This window comes from Kogia breviceps, chromosome 5 (assembly GCF_026419965.1).
Source record: "Kogia breviceps isolate mKogBre1 chromosome 5, mKogBre1 haplotype 1, whole genome shotgun sequence".
NCBI lineage: Eukaryota > Metazoa > Chordata > Mammalia > Artiodactyla > Physeteridae > Kogia > Kogia breviceps.
In genome coordinates this window covers 52,671,680-52,693,715 of record NC_081314.1, presented here as the reverse complement: position 1 = coordinate 52,693,715, position 22,036 = coordinate 52,671,680, and the positions used below count along the sequence as shown (strand labels likewise).

General features: G+C 35.9%; 1 protein-coding gene across 1 annotated transcript in view; it reads right to left on the bottom strand.

Moving 5' to 3' along the window:
- LOC131756812 (EGF-like and EMI domain-containing protein 1) overlaps window positions 1-22,036 on the bottom strand; it is a 512,622-nt gene that overhangs the window by 137,766 nt on the left and 352,820 nt on the right.

Here is a 22,036-nt window from a genome sequence, read left to right as displayed (position 1 = left end):
AAAATAGTTTATGCTTTTGGACCACACCCATACTTCCTATGTGTTTTCCAGTTCACCACAGTCTTTCCCACAACATATCCCTTCTCACTGAGCAGTCTCACTCATTTATTTTATTTGACTGACTCTGAAAGCATATGACCTTACCCTTCCTGGTCTGAAAGACTTGGCTTCAAATCCTTAAAGATTCACAGATGTCTCTCAGGAAAGGCCTGGATATAGGGATGGAGAGGAGGATGAGGAGAAGGAGCACCCTAGCATAACTCCTCTAATTCAATAAGTGAAAAATTGCTTTTATTACTTTTACATTGGGTAGCTCTCAACTTAAAATCTGTTTGAATTAAGTGGTTGTTTTTGCTACTAAAAATATTTGAATCCTTTCACTAGACTATTACATCTGATTACAGGAGAGTTGAACACAAGGTCCTTTACTCCTAAAGAATGTGAATAGGGCTTCCCTGGTGGTGCAGTGGTTGAGAATCTGCCTGCTAATGCAGGGGACACGAGTTCAAGCCCTGGTCTGGGAGGATCCCACATGCCACGGAGCAACTGGGCCCATGAGCCACAACTACTGAGCCTGAGCTCCACAACAAGAGAGGCTGTGACACTGAGAGGCCCGTGCACCGTGATGAAGAGTGGCCCCCGCTTGCCACAACTAGAGAAAGCCCTCGCACAGAAACAAAGACCCAACACAGTAAAAATAAATAAGTTAATAAACTCCTACCCCCAACATCTAAAAAAACATTTAAAAAATTAAAAATTAAAGAAAAATGAATGTGAATAAATATATCTCTGGGAGGTAATATGAGAGAAAACTGTCAATAAAGAGACCCAGCTTTGATTCTGAAATATTAAAAGAATAAATATCATGTGTAAAGATCCCTTTCCACATATGTCTATTTACTTAAACCGTAACAATCATGAACAATATGAACAAGTGTCCAACTGAACTTGGCCCTTCAGAAAACTCATAATCAAATAGATAAGATGGGGCTAATGTAGCAGGAGTTTAAGAAATAAAAGACAATTAAAGGTTTTGTTGGCCAAAATGATTAGTATATAAAAATAACATTAAAAGGACTTAAAATCTCTTCTGCTCAGTAAGAATTTTAGTATCACAAAAAAACTGTTAAAGATATTTTACAAATGTGTTTCATGTTTTGGGAAGTAGATTAACACCAGTAGTGAAAAACATAAATGAAAGAAGCTGATAGATTGCTCCACATAAACTTTAAAATCTACCATTCCAAGAGACCAAAATTAAAAGACAAATAAGAAATGAAGAAAACAACATTGACACATAAATTAAAATAAAAATAAAGTTATACTATTGCTTCTTTATCAGATTTACAAAAATTAAAATCGATACTAATGTGTAAGGGTTGTTGTAAGGGTGTGACGAAAGGAATGTACCATACTTTGCTAGTAAGAGCACAAGCTGAGAAATAGTTTCTGAGATTCAAGTGTCTACAAAAATCAGGATATGCATATACTTTTCCACCTAGCAATTCTACTTTCAAAAAAAAAGAATATATCATAAGGAGATAATCACAAGTGTCTATAATGATTTATGTATTTTTTAATACCAGAGGAAAAAATTAGAAACTAAATATCAAACTGTAGTAAGTAAATTATAATACATATAAATCAAGGACCACTATATGATAACTAACAATCACAGGCCAGGAGAATATTTATATACCTCTGCAGATATGACACATTAAGGTTGTGTATACTTATATATACACATATAATGATCACCCCATATATCTACTTAACCTGTTAATACATGTTTTTTTTTTAATGCAAGTACATACTCAAATATGCTAAAAGTCCCTATCTTTGAATGATTTATTACAGTTGGCTTTGTTTTGTTGCTCTGCACTTGCCTGTTTCCTAAACTTCTCTGTAATGAGCATACTTTCAGGAAAAGAGCACAATAAATGCAAAAAAATATATTTTAAGTTAAGACTAAAAGGTTCCTACTACCTTCCCTTTCTTTTTTTTATATACTCTTGCCATGGTGCACAATTATATGACTTCTAGTGTATTCATTTGAATTTTAGAATACGTGGCATGCTTTTATAAAAAGATGAATGATCTTTAAGATTTTGCTAGTTAAGCTGCTTTGTAAAGAGCTTAAAGCTGCTCAATGATATAGAATGTTGGCATTCTCTTCAGTCCATTTCCTGCGGCCAAGGTTGTATCATTCAATGAGTTGGATGCTCCATACTTGAGAAAGCAGCAATGCATGTGAATGCTTCCAATCTCTGGAGGAATCTTCATATTCAAATGATAAGGATAGCATTCTAGAATACTCTCTGTGGAAGGTATGCAAGAGACCACTATTCTCCTGAAAAGTAGACACATGCTTACGTACTGAAGATCTGATGAAAGGAGAGGATGGCACACTGTCTATACCAAGAACTTCCTGCCAGGGCTAAAGTAGAAACCCTTTAAGGACAACTAAATGTAACAAGCAGGTGAGTTTCCTGGGAAAGGCAACAATTCCAAACGCAATGGCTCTTATTTTCAAGCTTAAGTGTTGGTCTGCCAGGGCACAAATGAGCACAAGAGTAAACTTCTTTATGAAATATTTGATGCTAACTTCACAGTTCTTAATTTTGTTATCTGTATAGTAAGGAGAAAAGAGTAACTATCTTATAAGACTATTGTGAGGATCAAATTATATAATACATTTTAACACAGTTTCTAGCTTAAAGTAAGCTCTTACTATTATTATTATTAACCAAACATTATCTATTATTACTTATTTATACTTGAGAATTCAAGCCTGGTTCATATAAAGCATTCAATTGCTCTCTTGTTTAATTTGTATTGAACATGAATTCCATCTTATATGGATGGAATTATAAATTTATAGTAACATATGCCATATTTCTTTCTCTACACACAGAAAGCTCAAAAACAATTTTCTTTTCCTCTTATAACACTATTTTTATACAACCCTGTTGTATCTATGTACAATCTGAGATTTTTTTAAAAATTGGCTTAATAATCCAACCAAAAGATAGACTTCATTGCTAGTGCTTGTTCACTGGTCTGCTATATATTGACATTAATAAATTAAAAAATATAAGCATGCATTTCCAATTGTATTTTTTTCTACTTTAAAAAGTAAATAAGAAAGCATGGTGCACAATTGGTGACCTCAAGTACTCAGAAAAGTATATATGAAAATATAATGTTATTTTTATCAACTGAAAATCAGTGTTCATAAGTAAAAAATTTGAGTCATTGGCTTTGAAGATGGTTTTGAAAGCCAAGTCAATACTTAGGATTTAAAATTGCAGTTTTATAAAATACTCAATGCATGATAGATTTCAGGCTGTTTCATGTGCCCAATGTCATTCAAGGTTGCAAATAAATTTGGCCTTTCAAAAGCAAGATGAATGACAAAAATTCTCTGACATATAGCAAGTCTTCCAGGTTAGACATGACAAAAGTTCAATGACATCATTAAGGCTATCAATCCATCTGTAATGACATACTGCAGTCTCTTCAAGAATTAAATATGATGTTTGCAAGGGCAGTGTTGCATTTCTAGTTGTAGGACAAAACAATATAACAGAACTGCAAATGCATAAAAGATCTGTTAAATTAGCTATAAAAATAAGCTATTAATTTCTATCTTTAAACAAATTTGTGAATTTGGGCTCTGTATATTTGATCACTTTCCTAAAACATGCTTCACTTCTAAAGTCACACGATCCATTTAGTTTGTGGTTATTGGGTTTTAGTGATTGTTTATACTGCTTTCAGAAACTTAGCAAATACTGAACCGAGTTGGCCATAAGGCAGAGTAAAGAAGCAAAATCAGAAGTGTTTCAATTTTTACTCACAATTTTCTCCAAATCAAATATGTTTGGCCCAATTTAGCATGCACATTTTTGTTTCTAAAGGATTGTGTGATTGTTTTGTGAAAATTACCCCAAAAGTGCATACACATTTTATGTGTCATAGTCATTTTCAAATCAATAGACTTGCTGGAGTGATGACCTAAGCTCCTTATTGCAATTAGCTTTTCCAGCAAATCAGGTGATTTCTCTTTAGGTCCCAAGCTTAATATAATTCTCTACAGGTTAAGATATGGCAGTAATCAACATCTCTGGAAAATTCATACATGCCTAAAATATAATTGGGAAATGTATTTAAACAATGTTCTGGGTCTTTACGATCTCATTTTGGGATTATAGAATTATAAATGAAGTATATTAACCATATATGTATTCTGAAGAATTCTTATAATGTCAATAGCATACACTTGCATGTATGGTTTTAATTCTATTCCTTAAAATAGTGCATCTGTGGTTCCACATCAAGACTTCAGCACCTTGTTCTACTCTTAGTCACTAAAGAACAAACTGAAACCCTCAAAACAAAAATCTTAATCTTTATGAGTCTCCTGAGGCCCAACCGAGTTCCTTCTTCTATTATTCATTATTGGTGGTAGAGAGAAAGAAAGGAGGAATGTGGAAATGTGTTAGATTACCAGAGAAGAGGAGAGGAGATCCATTCTTATGATCCAGTACCTCATTCCTTACACCGCCACTGTACAGGAAGGAAGAAACAATCACAGCTATAACGTAATATAATACTGAACTTCAGCCTCTGAGGATCGAAGTTTGAATCTGAGTTCTAACCCTTATGTGAGAAACTGTGCAATTCACTTCACATTTGTGAGCTGCGTCTTATTCATTTGAAAAACAATATGATGACAATTCATAAAAATGTTGAGAAGTATATTATAACACCTATAAAAATGCTTTGCAAATTTTGAAACCCAACATAAATGCACTCTCACATACTACATACAAATGCTTTATTTTTCTTTCATATTTCCACTAAAAGACTTCTTAAAAAGATTAATCATAATTTCATCTAACAAGAGGAATTGTGGAAAAAACTTTTTTTTAATTGAAGTATAATTGATTTACAATATTGGGTTGGTTTCAGGTGTACAATGTAGTGATTCTTTTTTTTGCAAATTATATTTCATTATAGGTTATTGGGTAACATAAGATATTGGGTATAGTTATACCCAATAAGATATTGGGTATAATTCCCTGTGCTATACAGTAAATCCTTGTTGCTTATCTGGTTTATGCATAGTAGTTTGTATCTGTTAATCCCATACTCCTAATTTGTTCCTCCCCCCCCTTTCCCCTTTGGTAACCATAAGTTTGTTTTCTATGTCTGTGAGTCTATTTCTGTTTTGTATATAAATTCATTTGTATTATTTTTTTAGATTCCATATATAAGTGATATCATATAGTATTTGTCTTTCTCTGCCTGACTTATTTCACTAAGCATAATATTCTCTAGGTCCATCCATGTTGCTGCAAATGGTCAATTAGATTTTGATAGGAAAAACTTACATTAAACAATGGCTACTTTAAATAAATGATACCGGAGGCATTGAAAAAAACCATTATATTACAGCACATTCAGTCAATGCAGCTTACATTTCTAGAGATATATTTATTTTTTAAGAATTTTTCAAAAGGTGACAAAAATCTTAAAACTAATGTTATGCTGACTTTAAGCTCACTAAATTTGCAATAAATCAGCAACATTAAATAACAATTCTAAAATCATTACCTTCTTACTATAGTTCTTACCTGTTAATAATTAGATGTGTTTGAAATATTTGGAGATATTTATAAAGCAATTTTTAACTGAAATTTTCAATTGAAACTAATAATCACATAGTAACTATAGTGATATGGTGAAGACTATGATGTTTGGACTGAATCTGAATATCAGATCCTTTGCTTACTTGGGGAATTCACTTATCTTCTCTATTCTTCAGTTTCCTCATCTGTACAATGAGGGTAATATTAGTAGCAATAGTACCTGCCCCACTGGTTTACTGTGAACATTAAGTGAATTATTACTTGTAAAATGAACGGAACCATTTAGTCACATAGTAAGTGTAACCTATTATTATTATTATTATCATTATTTCTCATATGTTAGTTACAAATGAAATTTGTTCTCTTTTTTTTTTTCTTTTTTCCAATTCATAGTAATGTAACCTTCCAAGGGCAATTGCCTTTAATTCAAATTCTCTATGCAACTTATATATAACTCTTACCAAGTAGCTGCAAAAAAATACCTCCATTGTGGAAGGCTGAAAGTTTGTAGAAAACACAGTCTTACTGAATTGTTAGCTCTTGTCCATGAGGTCAAAAAGTCATGACAAGTCTATAATACAGCTAACAAAGATTAGAAGAGGAAATAAAACCGATTTGCTCTTTTGGTCTATATTTCCCTTAAGCTATCAGCAACACAAATTAGTCACAGTTAATAATTATAATTACAAATTATATATCGCTTCACATAATTAACATTTGTATATTTGCATCATGTTCTCATATTCTGGGTTGCATTTAAACTTCACAAACCAGAGAAGTAGAGTAGGCCTTATTATTAATGACAGTACAATACAACTTTCTAAATTAAGGTAGCCATGGTTGAGAAACTTCTATCCCAGAAGAGTATTAAGAAATCACATGAGCCTCTGTCACCTAAAGTAAAATGAGATATTTTCAATCTATCTTTTAGCTGGATTCTCAAGTCTTCTTTCATTCACGCATCATTACAGGACAATGGGAGGAACAAATGTCACATTAGTGCTAATAGTGTTTGTTTTACCCATAACGTTGATCTATCTTCTAGATAGATCAAGAAGACAAATTTTAAAAGTAGCTATTCATTTATTTATGAAGTACTGGTCTCCCTATGACCTAGAAAATTTCCCAGTCCAAGGTATGACAAGTGCTGATAATTTCTGCATTGCACACTCAGCTATTGATTTATATTTTAGGTATAAGGCAACTAATGGTCTAAGAGTTATAATTATTCTTTTTCCTAATAATTTTATTGAGATATCTTTGGCATATATAAATTGTGTATATTTAACGTATACAATTTGATGTTTTGATGTATGTATATATTGTGCAAAGATCACCACAGTCAAGGTAAATAACTTATCCATCACTTCTATATAATTGCCATTGCATGTATGTGTGTGTGTGTGTGTCTGTGAAGAAGAGGTAATATATTATGAACTCATACAACTCAATGGCAAAAAAATACGTATATCAATTAAAAAATGGGCAAAGGAGCTAAATAGACATTTCTCAAAAGAAGAAATAGCCAACAGGTATTGAAAAGGTACCCACCATCAATAATCATCAGGGAAATGCAAAAACCACAATGACATGTCACCTCACTTATTAGAATAGCAAATATCAAAAACAAAACAAGTAACAAGTGTTGGTGAGGACGTGGAGAAAAGTCCACTCTTGAGCACTACTGGGAGGAATGTAAATTGGTCCAGCCATTATGGAAAACAGTACTGAGGTTCCTCAAACAACTAAAAAATAGAATTATCAGAGGATCCAGCAATCCTACTTCTGAGTGTATATCTGAAGGAAATGAAATCTGAATCTTGAGATATCTGCACTTCTAATTTCATTGCAGCATTATTCACAATAGCCAAGACAGGAAAGCCACCTAAATGTTCATCAGTGGTCTAACAGATAAAGAAAATATGGCGTATACACACAATGGAATACTATTCAGCCTTAAAACAATAAGGGAATCCTATCATTTGCAACACATGGATGAACCTGGAAGACATCATGCTAAATGAAATAAGCCAGGCACAAAAAGACAAACACTGCATAATCTCACTTTTATGTGGAATCTAAAATAATGAAACCCATGGAAGCAGAGTAGAGTGGTGGTTGCCAGAGGAAGGGGGGGAGTGGGAAATGAGGAGATATTGGTCAAAGAGTACAAAGTTTCAGTTATATGAGATGAATGGTTTTTGGAGATCTAACGTATGGCATGGTGATGATAGTTAACAATACTGTGTCGTATAGTCATTCCCTCACTTAGTAAATATTTACTGGACGTCTTCTTTAGGCTGGGCCTGGAGGATCAAATCCAATGTTTTTTTAAAAGATAAGCCTCATTCCCATACTAAATAAGCTTACTGGCTAGTGTGGGAGATGCAATTCAACAAGTTGCTGTAAATAAACTAAAGGCAAGATTGAAATTTAAGCTCACTAAAATCCAAGCTTTCTGGCTCTAAAGCAGTTTCAGTCTTTTCCACTCCAAGCTGCCTATTCAGAAATCATTGCCTCAAAAAAAAAAAAAATTCACTGTTTCCCCCTCTATCTAAACTGCCGTATCATTTTAATATAGCTAGAAATCATTACTCAGATGTGCAACATATATCTACCCAATCGCTGGACAGTCAGCTTTTACAGTTATGACAGTTGATATGTTTATGATCCCATTAAACGTTCTCTTATTTGTCCCTCATTTAATTTTCAAATATAAAAGAAAAGGTTCACTAGCAAAAACATTTTCCGTTCTCTCAGAATATTGATTTGAAGGAGAGGTTTTTGCAACACGTTCATATAACATGAAGGTTTTATTTAAACCTGAAGGAATGTGTGAATCTTCTCAAACTTTACTTTCTGGCTAAGGAGTAAGAGTGGCTCTGGAGTCACAGTGGGTCCAGATTCTGGCTCTAATACTTATTCGCTGTATGACTGTTACCAATAGTGTTACTGTGTAACAAAAACTCCCAAAATTTGGTAGCTTAAAAACAGCAATTATTTTGTTGTCTCGGTTTCAGTGGGTCACGAATTTGGGACAGGCTTGGCGAGGCAGTTCTGGCTCCACTCATGCAGCTATAGCCAGATAGTGGCTGGAACTAGAAGGACAGAGGGGAACTGGAGCTTCTGGGACTAGCCAGGCACACGTCCCCCTCTCTCTCCTTGTAATCTCAAGACTCCCCAGGTGGCCTCTCATTCGGGCTACTTTGGACTTCCTCAAAGCACGATGGCCTCAGACAGCTGGACTGGCAGCCTGGCAGCTCAGGGCTCCATCACAGGTGTTCCAGTGATCAAGGTGGATGTTGTATCTTCTTTCCTGACCTAGCCTTGGAAGTCACTTAGTGTCACTTCTGCCACAATTCTACTGGTTTCATCAGAGTCCCAAACCCATCCAGATTCATGTAGAGGAATTAGACGGCCTCTTTTCATGTGGGAAAGGCAAAGTTCGAGAAGAACATGTGGAAAAGGAGACATTGCTGTGGCAGATTTTATTTTCCAAAGATGAGCTTGGTAAAGTTCGGTGAGCTTGGTAGAGTTAACTAACTTTTCTGTGCCTCAGTTTCCTTATCTATAAAATAGGTATAATATATGGCACTTCATAGCGTTCTTGAGGTTTAAAGGAGTTAATTCAGTTTAAGTGTTTAGAACAGTACCTAGCACAGAAAATGCCATTTCATAAATTTTATTTTTAATTTAAAATTGAAATTTTATTATTATTAATATCTTCACGTCTCAGCACAAGTATCACCTCTTCTGTGGAGCCTTTCTACTATTCACACTGATTTTTCATTCTCTCTTCAAGCTTCAAAGTTACCTCTTTTCTAATCTACTTTTTCAGATTGTATTGTAATTCTGTGTTCATGGGCTGAGATCCTCTAGTGTACTGTGAACTTCGCAAGAGCAGGAAACAAAATGGTTGCTCAGAAACACAGGGTTGTTTATCAGGGAATGACTCAGTCCAAATTACAGGCTCAAACAGCCACAATGAAAATGTAAATTAAAAAGGATGGATGGCGAAAACAAGGTAGGATAACACAAAATAAAGAAGGTGGGATATACATGGGTAATGAATGTTTGACTTCCGCTTAGGTTTACCCTTCTATCAAAGCTTCAAAGATTACAATTGCCTTAATAAGGGGCTGCAGGAGATAGGGGATTTCCAGATGAGAAAACAGCAGTGAGCTGAAAGCTTTGGCCTCAAATTAACATCTAGAAAGTGATTAAATTTGTTGTAATAGACTAGCTAAAATTTAACTAGCTTTCTTATCACTGTAATTTCACATTTAAAGTGTCCATAATTAAAAACATTTGCTGAAAGAAAACTGCATTTGAGAATGAACATAAGCTTTGAAGCTGTAAATGATATAAATCTGCAGCATTCTATTCCTTTTAGAAGAGAAATCAACATTAATGTCAAACTAATACAACAGAAATGTCTGTCCTCGGGAATCACATAGAAATCTACAAGATCTTGAGCAATGAGGAAAACTGCCTGCTCCTTTACCAACAAGAATGTACTTGTAAATCATAGAATAGTCGTGCAAAATCATGCAGGACTTGGTCTCCTGCACCAAGAGTAATCATTTAAATTCAATAAAATAAGAAACTCATAGTATATTAAAATTTCAAAAAGCCATTTGTGAATAATAATACAGCCCTAGAATTTTCATTTGTTTTTTTTCCTCCAGAAATGTTCAAAACTGAATCTTGCAGTTGAACCCTAGGAATGTCAGATCTCAGAAACAACAGACGAAGAAAGTCTAATTAGCTGTGATGAACGCTGATTATAGGGCACGGATATAACAATGATTACAAAAGAAAAAAAAGAGGTGATACATCAGGCTCGCATATCAAGTGTGGTTGTGTAATTAGAGAAATTTAATCACAGCAGGCAAATGTGATGCATTTGTATCTGTACCATTTTGTGGATTCATGGGCAGAACTGTCCTCGGAAAATACAAAAGGAATAAAAGCATTCCTATTTTATATGCTGTATCTTTAAACCATTTAATACATGAAGGTCCTTTTCTTCTTGTTCTTTTTCTACCTCCTCCCCAATCCCCACCGAAAACCTATTTCTTTTTCAGCTAATACTCAGTACTATCACCTTATGTGGGTGTTCTTTTCAGAATGCCCCTAGCTCATTAGGGTTAATAGAGGATATACATATGCTCATAGGGAAAAATAGGCTCTGTTTTATCTGATATATTTGAATTTAAAGATATGGCACCTCATTTGAGTTTCTAAAGAAAACAGAATATAGCAGCTGTGCCTGAAGACGAAGCCAGGAACAGAACTAGCACTCTCAGGTTATGTGACATCAGCAACAGCTTTGCTGGCTCATGAATAAATCCCCAAACATAAGAAAGAAGTCACTTGGTCAGCTGGACTCCCACAGAGGATTCAGTAACCTGTTAGGAGGTCACAGGGTTTATCTGGAACAAGAGTCTTTCTTGCAGCTTGCTGTCTTTTGATTTCCTGATTAAGTGATGGATGAGAAGAAGTCACCCAGGCAGTACAGAACCAAAAAGAAAAACCTCACAGAAGCCTTGGCTGGTCCACATTATTCCCAGCAAGAGATTCCTGCTTTGCACTGATTACTCGTAAAGCCTTTTCCCCAAGCAAACCCTTTTTTTTTTCTTTTTTTTTTTCTTTCTTTTTTTTTTTTTTGGCTAATGTTGTTCTATAATTAGATGTTTCTGCTGGAATTAGGCGCAAACATGAAAAAGCTCTTCTTGCAATACGTTTGTAAAAGGTATCTGAGTTATCACTGGTGAAGTGGGATTAAACTATATAATTTATCATTTTGACAGTGTATCTGTGTTTGCCCTGGATATTCCACTTAAGTGTAATAAAATAGAGAAGTAGCATGAATCATTAGAAGGTTACACAGACACATACACACACACAGCTTATACATTCGTATTTTGTGTAGTTTCTTTAACATCTATATATATTATCACTTTTCTGGACTCAACCTGATACTATGCAAATTTATTCACTTATGTGATACTTCTTGCTTAAGATATTCAGGAGTCCATTATCCTGCAACTTTAACTGTGAACAAGTTTCTCTTTGATGGCAGAGCTGAACCAGGCAGAATAGAATCCTACTCCCAACAGCCTCATGGGAAAACCTGGCTGGGGTGTGGGGCACTTGAAACTAAATGAGCCAAATCAATAACTCATAGATCACTGGATGGGCAAAAGGTAAAGAGAGATTGGGGTGAGAAGAAAGTTATCCAGAAGATGGTGCCAAGGAAAGCTGATGGTTATAGAAGACACTGGTCAGTTCAGGGGCCCAGAGAAAACTGGTTCACCAAAGACAACAAGATTATCAAGTATTATTCACAGGGGAGTAAACAATAAATGTCCAGAAATAGCATTCAGAATGAATGAACTCTTTGTACATCAACTATACTTCAAAAAAAAAAAAAAAAAGAGTGAACTCTGACTACACTAAGCCAAAGTGAAAATCTTCAAGGCACCTGTTTTGGCCTCTTAAAATCACAGGTACCAGGATGGGCTCCAGAAAAAGGGCCTAATGGAACTAAAACCTCTGTGAATAATTTAACCGTCACAGCAAATGCATATTTTGTTGGCTGATAAATTAACACAGGGACAAACACGCTTTATAATTTAAGAGCTGACATAAATTGCTGTGCAGTAACATGGCAACTGAAATGTGTAAGAGTCTTCTCTAATAATCGGCAATTACCCACTTTACTGGTATCCTCTGGATATTTAAATATGAGGATGAAAATGAAAACCTTCAGTTTTATCATAATGTCTTTCAGCATTCTCACCTTGAGCTGTAGGATTATGGCACAGATGAAAGAGAAATGGCATAAAACTTTCTATGGCACCTTTAGAACCAACCCATTAAATGTGAAGAACAGCCTTTCAATAACTTGAGAGGTTTTCTTGAACCACAGTTTCAGTGCCTTGACAGTCTGAGAGGGCTGAAGAGGACTGCTTGATGGGAAGCAATACTCCCAAGCAGGCTGAACAAGAGGTCACCAGGAGGATGGATTGGGCAGAGTTCCTGTACTCTACTTAGAAGACAAGCAAGGGCAAAAATAACACCACGGCCATCGCCAAGGTAAGAGAAAATGAGTCCCTGAATGAGTTTTCTGAAAGAATCTGCTGCTTAGAGAGTGAAGGAGAAGTGAATACTTGGATTGGGAAGCAAGGTCAAGCTAATAAAAGCAGTAAGTAGAAACTGTCACTCTGCTTAAAAAATAGCACCTAGATTTCAAGCCAAATTAAGGCTTTGGCCTTAATTCTAGTGTTACCACTGCCAAGCCTGAACTGTAAAGGAAGAAAGAAAAAAATATCAGATTCCCCATGGCTCTCATCTAGCTAGCTTTAGTTCTCTTCCACGTTTCTAGCATAATATGGTTTTAAGAATAAATGGTATTCAAAGCACTGTTTGCATAAGGATTCACACTTTTGTTATCATAATCCTGGCAGGCTGTTTATGATCCAAATATTCCAAGAGGGAAAATGAAACTCAGTGAAGTTATGTGCCCATGGTCACCTAGCTGGTAAGCAGAGAAGTTAGGATAAAAACTCAGTAGGTCTTCAGACACTTAGTGTAATGACATTTTAAATGCACTCAGATTTTTGTGCTTTGTAAGTATATATTCTTTCAATGTTATCCCAACTGTTTGTTATGTTTTTTATCTTTATCAACATCTGTCTGATTTCTCTGACCCTGTGGTCCTTGGTTAATTGTCCCCCACTCAGTGTAAAGCACCAAATGCAACATCCTCTGATCCTGTTACTTCAGGCCAAGGTTACAGTGAACTGTTAAGAGATTTTCTGGTTTGTTTGCCCAAAAGTACAGGGCAGAGGCAAAGACAATAGGGACCACAACAATGAAAACATTCTCAAAATGAGGAAGAGAAAGTGTTAAACTGCCACAGCAACAGGACTGCAGAAAAGTCAGGGTGGCGGAGTGGGGGGATAAGAGGTTAGAGTCTCGTGCTGAAGACCAAAGGAAAATCTGGAATGTTCAAATTTGAAAGAAAACAATGAATTTCAGAGAAAGGAAGAAAAGCATGCATATAGTAAGAATTAATTTCCATTTACCATAATCATATGTCCCTAAAGGAGCACCAGAGAGAAGCAGCAATTTGGCAAATGTATCTTTTGTGTTTAAGCATCAATTTTGATTTATGATAGATACTTATCTTTCAAATATTACATTTCCATAACTAGAAATGACAGGGAAAATAAACTCTCTAAGCTGTTTATGAATTAAATTCTGTTTTGACTTTTAAAATACAGCAGAATTTCAATAAGACTAAAAGTCTGAGATAAAAGGAAAAAATAGACACTTTGCTTAGTTCATTTTCTATAAGGACCAGAGTCTCTCAAAGCAGAATCAACTAGAATTTGGCATATCATAGATCCAAATTTAAATTATTTTTATAAAAAGGAACAAACGACCTAGACTAAACACTTACATACACACACACAGGCACACATACCAATAGCGTAGCAGACCAAGGATGAGAGAACAGGCTTGCTTTTCTGAAGCTTGGGAAGTGAGAAGTACCTCTCACCTTTCCCCTGCAGCCTCATCTCCCAAATGACAGAGCTGTTATTGATCATGATCCACTGTCTGGTGCCCGAAAGCTAAACTTCAAGTAATTACTGCTGGTGGTTGAAGAGTTCTGTTTGGGTGAAAGGAGGGAGCTAGACTGAGATCATTATCCAGCAACTTACAATTCTTTCAACTGCTGGTCAACCGGTATGTCTTTGAAACTAAGCATCTAAAGCATTTTAATTGCAGAGAAACTCTTGGTATAAAAATCAGCTCGTGGTAGGCAGGCAAATTAGTTCACTTTCTAAGACACACTCTTAGTATGCTTCCCTTCAATCTCCTCCCCCGCCTCCTCCTGATTCTATGAATTCCATTCCTGCTGGGGACAGTGATAGCCATAAAACTTGACTCATGAAAATATTAATGAACTTTCTGTTTTCCCTTCACGCTTTCAGTTTGTCGATACAACAAAGAACTGGCTCTCTCCTGCCTTTAGAAAGAGAAACCAAGGGATTTTCCAGTTCACCTTTTATGGGCCCTCCTGAAACATCTGCCACTTGGGAACGTGGACTCATTCACAAAATTTATCATCAGGAAATCGAAACATTTGCTGAATCCCCCAACGTAAGATATGCCTAAACATATAATCGTGAACTCCCCAGGCTTGGGGACTACTTGGTTGAGGAACTGATTCTTTAGGATCCCTCCTCTCAGCGACTGGAATTCCTCCCCAAAGTCACCAATTTCATTATTGACACACACTCGTGTTCATTGTGCATTATTCTTGTATTGTAACAAACTGCTCATGGCTTTAGAAAATCAGAAATAATATTGCTTCTTCCTCTGGCTACTTTTTCATTTTTTTTTTCCACTTCCTCCTTCAGCCCTCATTCTCTATATGCATTAGATGTCTTTACATCTCCAGAAACTTCCTCGTCAAATTCTCTTTAAGCTGACCGCTGCTTCCATAATTTTCTAAAAACAGTACATTCTTAAGTCACCACAAGCCTTCTTATTGTGAGCCAAATGGCCTTTTCTCCACTGTAACTTGCCTTGAGCCATCCCAAGTAAAAAAGGAAGTTTCTGAGTTGATGCCAGGTTCTCCCTGTGATACAAATACTGTCTCTTTGTCTCCATCTTTTCAATGTGTCATTTCCATTTTATTCTTGGTTTCCAGACTAATTGCCCTTAAAAGGCATTTGCATATTCTCATTCTCTTGCTCTGATACTATCAATAACTCACCCTCTATTACTGCATCAAACCTAAACTCCTTTGCTGCCTCACATGGTCCTCCATCAGTTTGTGGACAGAAGTTATTTGTTGAGAGCCAAATTTAAGCAAGATTAACCTGGCATCTTGTATGCTGCAGCCATTCCCTGTGAAGAATAAGAATATATAGGATGCAAGAAGGGAAGTAATATTCCTTATTTGATTTCAGTTGTATTTATATTTAATCTCAAATTTCAGGTTATAATACATTAGAACTTTAGTCCTTATAAAAGAAAATAAATTGCTTGAAGGGAAATAAAAGTCTTTTGATAGCTGAAGGGTTCTCATTCTGATAAAAATTATTTATTATAGTTTTCCTCAATCACCTTATTTTTAGAAATGCATTGATGGCTATGTGTGATCAGATGCAAAGCTCCCAACTACTCACACATAAGTCTACAGTTATCACATAGGGAAATCATTACCATTATGAACTCAATTTATTTGTTAATACTTCATTAGTTTTCATGTTAATATCTCTTTCTTGAAGTCTAACCCACAGAGAATTTCATTACCACTACCATGCAGGTGTCAAATCCCTTTCTAAAACAAAACAAAGGAAAATCTTTTATAAAAGTGGATCTTTAGTTTTGCAAACAAAAGAAACTGTGAAAAAGAAGATTGAATCTTCATCATTTTAGCTCACAAAGAAAATGCATAGGGAAATAGCATTGCTCACCATTTAAACTGCCTAATTAGTCTTGGGAGTTTTCTAAGTCTGTCCAAAGTGAAGGAATTCTACATCCAGTTATAATAATGCTAAATGCCTAAATAATAGATTTAAGTAAATCCTTCATTGAAAGAAATAAATCACTTATGTGCTGAGGAAGCTCTATTAAGATACCATCTGAAAGATCTATTCGAGCCCTGAAGTGAAATACATACATTTTTAAAAGGATAAACATAGGGAAAAGGTCTGTCATGCTCTACAGTGGACTATATCCACCCAAATGTTCAAGAGCTCCCTGATTTATTCTCAAGTAACAACCTTGCCTCTTTAAACATTGTTTATGATGGTCAAATGAGAATATACACAGTTTCAATACAAGATATCTGCTAGTAGACTTTCTTTTGAGAGTCAAACATTCTTAAAGCATCATTTACTTTCACAAACAGCATATGCTCACCACGTGGCACCATTCTTGTTAACACTAAAGTAGCAATTTGAGCTGAACAGCTTGGGAGCTCTGTTTATAATAATAATAGTATGTGATGTCAAGTCTTCAGAGTCTCAGATGTCAAAGGTGATCATGAACATAAATGCAAATTCCCAAAATCTCCTCCGCTGGGAAAATGACTCTTAGCAAGCCCGAAGAATCCAGCAGAAATACAAATGCTTGGTCTCCAGCCCCTAATAAGCCCAGGAATTGTCTTTCCAATTTCACTGCATCACCTTCATCTGGTTCTAATGTACACACATGTCTAGTGAATTAGTTCCCCTTGGCAGAAAATTTTGTTGTCTCAAGAGCTTGAGATTTTCAATGAAGTGCCAATGATTTTATACAAATTGTTGAAAGTTTTATATTACAACTGTTCTCTTCCTTTCATATGGGCCGACTGTTTACTTTTTGAGCACCTTCAAACCTTCTAGCATTTCAGAATAATGTTTAAAACATGGCATTATTAAGAAACTTTAAGATTGCAGCTGTGAAAACAGACCTATGTCATTATAATCAGTGAGAAAGTCCCTTAAGTGGGATTTCAGAATATAAAAGGAGCCAGTGCAGAGAACTGGCAGAGTAAGAGCCAAGAAGAGAAAAGAGGGAAAGAAAGAGGAGAAAAAAATCCATCAAGCAAAGAGAGGGGGTGTTTCTATTCTTGACAGCCCATTTAAAAAAATATAAGTAATTCAGTATTTGAGTAGAAGGCTTATTTTATGAAGGAGGAGGTATAGTTACTTACTGCATCGGCTTGCATAATCATTGGATATATTACATCTATTAAAAGACCTATTCCTTTCTATTCTAGGTGGTTATTTACCTATCTGTTTTTCTTGTAGACTGTGAGCTCTTCAAGTATCATAGCTATATTGTATGTATCCTACAAGCTAGGACCTACTACATTGCAGATATTCAAAATTTGAGGTTAAATAAATGGTAGAGACTAGAAATAGTATAGAAAACACATTTTTGGTAAGACTAAGATATAGAAATAGGAAAATATTGGGGGAAGGAAAAATTATTCCATATTAGCATTGCATTAATGAAAAGAAATGCCCCAAATATATTAACATGCTATAGTAAGATGGCCACAAAGAATAAGCAAATTACTCAACACTCATCTGGGGAGTCCTCATCTCTTAGTACAGGCAGTAGTCCCACAGTGAGTGTTTTTCCTCCTGGCACTGAACTCCTAACTTTGCAGGAACAGAGATGGAAGAGTATAGTATATTACTCGTGTGATACGGTTTTGTAGCATGGTGTCCTGATACGTGAAGATGAAACACTCAGAGGTCCTCCTGAAAGAATAATTCATATAAATCCAAACTAGATAAGAGGGAAGACATTCCAAAAAGGGGCTCCAGTGGACTGATGGATTGGGGAAAGTTGTATCCTGTTTCAGCTTGGCCCTAGGCACTGCCTCTCAAGTCTCTTTCGCTGTCTTTTCTTGTAGAATTTGCCAGTCCTCTTAGTGTCTGTAAGGAATCTTCATCTCTCTACTCAAGGTCTGTAAACAATATCTGCAACTCTTAACCTTCTTCCATCCTACAACAAAATGCCCTCCCTTTAGTCTGTTTCCATTAAAACACTGTCATTTTCTTTCCTGTCCTCTTAATGCAAACTCCTTTATCTCTACTTCCACACCAACCTGTGGCTCCTCTATCCACTGGACTCTAGCTTCCAGCTCCATCCCTCTACAGAAGCAGCTCTCGCTAAGACTGCCAGTGACTTCGCAATTGCCAAATCTATGGATGCCTTCAGCCCTCATTGTATTGAAGGTTGCTGAGTAATCTTACCAGTCTTTTGTTTTCAACAACTATCCTGTTATGACTCTCACATCTAGATCTTCAGTCCAGTGCTCTCCTAAATCTTTATATGTATACATCTAACTTTCTGAGAGAGATCTCCATCTCAATTGGCAATATGTCCTTGAGGGGTAAAATCACCCCCAGTTGAAAATCGGTGGTTAACTCCGATATGGTTATTTGTGTCTTTCCTTGGGTGACTGTAAACTTGAGAGCCAGCCCAACGTCTCATGCATCTCTGGGTCCCTCAGACACTGCACAAGGCCTCAGACATACTGAAGCCACGAATCCAACTCTACAATTCTCAGTGTAGAAAATCTTACTTTAATGGGAGATCATATTTATATCCCTACCCCACAGAAGTCCCTGTATAGAATGTTACATTTAGTCCTAATTTCTTTTGAAAGAAAGCATCTGGAATATTTCAATAATGAGAAAAATGCATGTTAAGTGGATGGTGACAAAAACTTTGAGATAAGAGCATACTGTTAAATTTAGAAATCAGATGAAACTTTACTTCAGAAAAGGTTTGAATAATAATATACTCTATTAAAAGAATGATTTGCTGGTTATTTTTAAAATAACCCAAGGAAACAGGAACTTCTAAAAATTTCACAGCAGCCTAAGACTTGAAAAACAATAAAGTACTGGGGCTGCTACATCTGAAGCCATCACATCTATGGCTCCATGTCAATTTATAATGGTAAATGTGCCACAGAAACAAATTTGTCATGGGAATTTTCACAGCAATAAATATCACAGTCTGGTGGCAGTAGATGGAGTTATGGATCACATTCTCACAAGTCTTAGGCCTAGTTTGGGGAATGTGACATGTGTAATGCACATTAGCTGAGACCTTCAAATCTTTTGATGCTTCAAAAACCACACCACGTTGGCTGAACTGCAGAATATATTTGCTGCCACACAATAATTTGTCACCTCAAGTCACACCCCAGCTGATTGTGAGAGACAAATTAGCTGATATCAGATCTTCAAGCCAATGTGATACAGTGGGAATGGAGATCAATATTAAAATCATTTTGATCCACAAATTATAATGTTCTCCATTGCTTAAAGGCAGGAAACTACTTAAATGGAATATGATTTACTAAGAATATCATCAATTAAAAGTATTAGAACCTCTATGTTCCAAAAAGTCTTATATTATTGGCCTCTAACTTAAAAGCTTTCTAATTGTGGCTATTATCTGACATCTTTCTTGTGCTTCTTTCTCTTCTCTTCCCTCATCCTCGACCAACCATCTCCCCCTTGAAAAAAAAATCTGACCACCTTGCCTCTTCTTTCTTTCACAAAGTTTTTTCTTCTTCCTTTGAATTCTTAATTTAATAAATATCTATATTCTAGACAGAAGGTCACATATCTCAAGGGAGTGCTAAAACAGTCAATAATACCCTTGCCTTTAAAAAATTAATAATCTATCATTAGAAAACACAGGTACAAAATGATCATAAAACCAGGCAGAATTTGAAAGTACTATAAAAGGGGAAAATTAAGTGCCATGGAGGTTTCAAAATAAAGAGATATTACATTTGATAGGAGGATACCAGATTCTTATAGAGGGAGGAATTTTAGATGAGGTGATATATTACAAGTAGAAATTGGGTTAGGATAGGTTCAGAAAAACACCAAGTCAACCATTTTTCAACTTATGTGAAAGCATAAAACACAGTGCTTGACTCATGGTAGGCATTCAACAAACATTTATTTTCTTCCCTCCTATAGGGGTGCCATGGGCTGAACTGTGTTCCTCCCAAATTCGTGTTGAAGTCTTAACTCACGATGCCTCAGAATATGACTGTGTTTGGAGATAGGGTATTTAAAGAGGTAATTAAGGTAAGATGAGTTCATACAGATGGGTCCTAATTCAATATGACAGGTGCCCTTATAAGAAGAGATCAGGACACAGACACACTGAGGGGAAAGACCATGTGAAGACACAGGGAGAAGATGGCCATTTACAAGCCCGGAGAGAGGCCCTCAGAAGAAACCACCTCTGCCGACAGCTTGATCTTGGACTTCTACCCTTCAGAACTGTGAGGAATTAAATTTCTGTTTAAAATTTAAGCCATCCAATATTTGTTGCTCTGTTATGGTAGCCTTAGAAAACTAATATAAGGTATCAGTGAATATAGGACTAAGATGATACCTCGGATCTCTATCATTAAGGAGATGAAGTTTGAGGACTTGATTTTTTAGCCAATAGAAAGTCAAACAAGTTTTGTGAGCTGAGACGGTCCCAAAGACGTGAGGTTAGATAAAAAGGTTTGGCTTTTTTTGTGTTAGGTGTGTGACAGTGGAGAAGACAAATTAGGAAGACCAGTTTGGAGAGTATTGGGTCATTGGATCAGCTCAAGTACAAAATAATTGGGACTTGAACTGGCTCACTGAAAGTGGGAATGAGAATTGAAGTAAAGTGTATTTAACTCAGTAACTGATTTTCTAAAGAAGAGCCAGGGAATGAGACAGCTCAATGGTACCAAGTGTTTAGCATGGTAGAGATATTAATAATAAGGATGTTAGTATAATTTTAATAAGTTAAAAACATGACTCTCCTGTACATACAGAATAAATATGGTAAATATTTTATTCAACTTTTTCATTAATGAAAAAACCAGTGATATATACATACACAACATACCGCAAACATGGGCAATCATGAATGCTGATAATAATTTGTTAATAAATGACAAACTGGTTAATATATTATAAAGGGCAATAAAATTATTTGGGTCATCTTTTCAATAGTGCAATAATCAAATGTGTATTTATGGGACAAAATACCCTTGCTGTGGAGAAAAATCATTTGCATGACTAGCGGTTTTCTACAACTTCTACGCTTGCAGAGTTGTAAAATAACCCAGTCAACAGAAAGACAATAAAACATGCACATTCCTATAGAATTAGATAATCCCCAGAGGGTCCCCTAGGTATGCCCAATACTCCAATGAGAGTACAGATACCTGTACTCTCCTTTGCCCATTCCCAAGTCTTGTGGTATTTTTTCTGGCAATAGATAAGGAGAAGCTACTTTTCATTTTAGGTATACTAAATATGTAGTGCCAAAGAAACAGGGGAGAAAGTCCAATGTGCAATTTGAAGGGCTGAGGCTGCACATCAGTAGAGGAACAGCTTTGAATGCCTTTGTCACCTCTGCTTGATCTTTACACATACCTCATCAGCGAGCTCATCAAATTGACACTCAATCATAGGCTGGAATTAGAGGCAACTACCCAGGACCCTGCCCTTTCCCTCTTCCTTGCTTCTCAATAACCTACTTCACTGCCACCCCTGTGTCTAACAGGCTTAAAAATTTTGGTTCTGAGTTCTTGACTTGGCTTTACTTTTCTGGCCCTTTGATATCTGGTAATTACGTTTCCCTTCTGGTATCTGAATCTCAGCTTTTCTCTTCTGCAAGAGAGAAAAGACTGGCCCCTTGGATTGAGATTTCAGCTGATACTTCCGGTAAGAAATGCTTGCTCTCGTCTAGACCTATACAAGGGAGAGCCCAAGTCTCAACTTAATCATTTGGTGGGTGCTCAGGTGAACTGCCCAAAAAGGGAGGGGCCAGAGAAGTAG